Source organism: Condylura cristata, unplaced genomic scaffold, assembly GCF_000260355.1.
Source record: "Condylura cristata isolate star-nosed mole 26May11 unplaced genomic scaffold, ConCri1.0 scaffold00030, whole genome shotgun sequence".
In the NCBI taxonomy this organism is placed as follows: Eukaryota; Metazoa; Chordata; class Mammalia; order Eulipotyphla; family Talpidae; genus Condylura; species Condylura cristata.
The window spans coordinates 2,978,362-2,982,948 of NW_004567131.1; positions in this window are offsets into that span (position 1 = coordinate 2,978,362).

Consider the following 4,587-nt stretch of genomic DNA (forward strand, 5'->3'; position numbering starts at 1 on the left):
AATAATAAATCCTTGTTTTTAACAACAACAACAAAAAAAGGTAGAGGAGGGCCCTCCCTGATGGTGCAATGGGTTAGGGCGCAGCACTGTAGGCTGGCTGCAGCCACTTCAATGCCTGGAGGTGATCCCCATGGCATGGCAGACCTCTCCTGACCTGCCCGCTGCTCTCCTCAGCAGTGTATTTCACTACATCTGCCTGTTCTGCTCCCCTCTGTCTATGGTAAATCCTCTCACCACACCTGCATCTCTGGCCTATACCCCAGTTCTGTATACATAAATAAAATAAATCTTTACAAAAAAAAAATATAGGTAGAGGATCTGAATACAAATTGTTCCAAGAAAATATGACATGTAAATGACCAACAGGTACACCAAATGTTGTTATCACTCATGGTCAGGAAAATGCAACAAAAACCACACTGAGATATCACCCACATCTGCTAGAAAGACTGCCTTTAAGAAAACAAGAAATAACAGGCAAGGATGTAAAGGAAGCTTGAGCACTGTTGCTGGGACTATAAGTCAGTGTAGCCAGTGCATTGAAAGCAGTATAGAGGTTCCTTAAAAAATTAAAAATAACCTACATATTATCCAGCAATTCCATTTTTGGGTATTTACTCAAGGGAAATGAAAACTAAATGAGAGAGATAGCTACATTCCCACATTCATTGCAGCCTTATTTACAATGGTAAAGATATGGGAGCAACCTAAGTGTTCATCAGTGAATGAGTTGATAAAGTAATTGTGTATATATGTACATATATATTATATAAAGTAATTGTGATTTTTATGTACATATCTAGTGGAATATCATTCAGGAAGGAAATCCTGCTGCTTGCAATCATATGGATATATCTTGAGGGCATTATGCTAAAAGAAATAAGTTAAGCAGAGAAAGACAAATACTATATGAAATAATTTATATGTGGAATTAGAGAGAAAGAACTGAACTCATAAATGCAGAAAATAAACTGGTGATTGCCAACCCGCAGTGGTTCATGGGGTGGATGAAATAGGTGAGGTGTCAAAGTTACAAGATATAAATCTTAAAGTTATAAAACAAAGATAAGTAAAGTTAGAAGATAAAGGAATCTTGAAGATTTCCTGTAAGGCATGTTGTCAACAGTTATCAATACTGTATTATATATTTGAAAGTAAGAGAGTAAGTCTTAGAAGTTACCACACACAAAAATTGTAACTATGTGTGGTGATGTAACTGAAACCAGGTTTAAGTTGACTGAACTTACTGTGGTCATCATTTCACAATACATATCTATATAACAAATCATTATGTTGTACTCTTAAAGCTCATACAATGTGATATGTTAATCATATCTCAAAAAAGGAAGGTAAAATGTGGGGGGACAAGAGTGTGAAAATGTTGATAATTATTGAAATTGGTAATTTTCAAACTAATAAGGGCTAAGGTTAATTATATTACTCTATTTTGTGTAAGTTTATCACAAAAAAAAGTTACAGAAAAAATTATTTTGCTGTCTCCAACCTGGGTTGGTATTAAGTTTCTGATTTGGACTACACTAAAAGTTGGTTCAAATGTTAAGGCAAATGCTTATTTGGAAAAAGAGCCTTGTGGAATTAACACATAATTTAAGTTTGTGTGTAAATTTTTGAATTACTCACAAACCTGGGACATTATGTGTTAATGTAATTAACTCTGACTGTAAAGTAATAACATTCATATGTTCTTGTAAATAATACTATGAGATATGTTTATAGTATTATAGTTCTTAAGCTGAGATGATCAATTTTTAATTGAATTGATGGGCAAGTTTTAAATCATAAGCTGATAAAGTTGGGTGATATAGTTTCCTAGGTATACACAGTCATTTAAAAAATTTTAAAGAATTATTCCTTTTTGTAAGATTTTTATTTTATTTATTTTGCATAGAAGAACTGGGGTACAGACCAGAGGTATGGGATGGAGGTGAGAAGATTCACCAGAGACAGAGTGGGGAACAGAAAAGGCAGATCTACTGAACTACACTGCTGAGGAGAGCAGTTTGTGAGACAGAAGAGGTCTGCTGCCAGTGTGGTCAGCTCCTGGCTGAGGATGGAACTCATGCTTCTTTGCAGTGGGAGGGCCTTTGAGGTGGTACAGCGCTGAGACTTAACCTGCAGGCCATCACGGAGGCTTAAAAAATCTTTCTAAAGGCAGCAACTTTAGTAGACAGTAGGCTGGCTCTACACATGTAGGGAAGCACGCAGATCATGTGTGCATCTGGCAGAACCCCCAGTACAGAGAAGAGCAGGTGTTGTTTCCCGAGACACCTTCTTCTCTGTGTCCACACTATAGTTAGAAAAGGGCTCAGACTTTTAGTTACTTTTCCCAGAACTCAAAGATCATCTTCCTGTTTATCTTGGTAGAATGCCTGTTATACTTGTGATTTTTTGTTCTCTGTAACATGTTAAAACAAGATAGTCACAGATGGGGAAACAAGAAGTCATTAGTAAAGAATCATATGCTTGATTTCCTGAGCAGAAATGATTCAAACGTGTGGATTTTTCACGTATTTTTTAGAGGAGGAAGAGGGCTAGTCCTTTGAAGGTAAATTCTATCTAGTGGGCTTATTTCTCAAGAGTCAACACACATTTCTAAATTCATTTTCTCATTTGAATTCGGCCTATGCATTTTATCTCAGCTTTGCCTCTGTCACTTAATAAGTCTCTTGTCATAGCACTATCAAGCTATCGCCAGTCACTGCAACATGATGCTGATCCCTAGGCTAAGGAGCTGACCCACATGATGCAGCAGACCTCTCCTGTCTTGCAAACTGCTCCCTTCAGCAGTGTGTATCAGTGGATCTGCCTGTTCTGCTCCCCATTCTCTCTCTCTGGTGAATCACCTACACCTCTGGCCTACACCCCAGCTCTTACATGCTTAAGTAAAAATAAATACTTTTAAAAATTGCTTTAAAAAATACTTTCTGGCTCTGGGAGACACAAGAGTTTCTTTAACTCACTGATTTAGATAACCCACCTAGTGCAGCTACTGTTTTGTCTCACCTTCTGTATACAAATGGGCATAATAATGTCTTATTCCCCAAAGCCATTACATAGCTCTTTTGTACTTTTCAGAATTTCTAAAGTAATTTGCTTGGACTCTTGATTTCTTGTTAGTGCAAAGGACAGAGTTAGTAATTCCTGTTTCCTTGTTCCCAATCTCATCCCTTCCTTGCCGATCTGACTCCAAGCTCCCTGTTTTTATTTGTTTACCTGCCTGCCTCAGCACTCCACTGTTCACCTCCTGACTGTGTGTAGTAACATTCATTTGTGTGCCAAAGGTAGTATGGCCCATAACATGCTCTTACTACATTTATTGAAGTCTAGTTAGTAGTATCTAAAGCAATGACATGTTATTGTGTTTCATAAAGCTCTGTGAAAGTTCCACACGAGACACACAGGTTCCTGATTCTTTACAGAAAACTGGATTTTACTTTCGTTTGGGATCTGAAGCTGAGTTTAACACTTCTGTCAGGCTTCCAAAGGCCAGGCCAATTGGAATTGCTGTGTTCTTTCACCAGACTGGATCTGCAGGATATTGTTTACCTATGTGGCAGAATTTAGTAACAGTTTTAAGTTGTGTACAGTAGATGAACTAATATTTTTGGATATGGCGTTTTAAAAATATTCTACAAAGTGATGTATGATTTCTTTTTTTGGGCCTTGTCCTACACATTTCAGCTCTTAGAAGCTAGGATGGCTTTTATCTCTGAGTCCTGAAGTTACTTGCAGTCTGCCAAAGGTACACAAACCTACCAATATTTTCCACATTAGCGGGTGTTGAATAAAGATTGTGAAAACCTAAATCCCAGTCTTTGTTTATTCTTAAAATGAATGTCAGGTGAAAACAACTTACCTAATTTATGGCAAGGTCTTTACCTTTTATAGAACTGTATCCATCAACGTAGCAGAGATTTCCTTTTTTAAAATCGCTAATATAGTAATGGTCATTTACCACCAAAATCCAATATTCAGGATCTGTCAGCTTGCCTGGATGTGAATATTGGAAGAAGTGATTACCTTTTTTGACTTGGTAGCCCCAAAATTCTTCACTACATTTTGTACCTGGCAAGATTTCACAAAGCTTTAAAATGACAAAAATACACCAAACTTCAGCATCTTTAATTTCGACTCAAAAGGGTCTCGGATGTACGCCGCCGTAACCGATTTTGCTTTTAACCATTCCAGGCATTTTTGAAAGACTCTATTGGTGGGACGGATCGAGCATCTTGGGACGCTGATAGAATCTGATTTCTGGACTCAGTTCCAGTGCTGGGTGAGCTTGAGCAAGTTACTTCTCTCGATTTCCGTTTCCTCTCGTGCAAAACGAGGATCTCCACAGCTACCTAGCCACCACCTAGCCTAGAGCGCGCCTAGAATACACCCAGTCGGTCCAAAACAAATAGCCATATTAAGATATCCCAGCTCCGTGACGATCTGGCGGGCGTCGCTCTCCCGAGCAGGTGTAGGCACCGTCCGGGTAGCCGGGACCCGCGGCTGCCCAGCAGCCCCCGCCCTTCCTCCGCTCACCAGCCCGCCCCCCAGCGTCCCCTTGCTGTCCGCGGC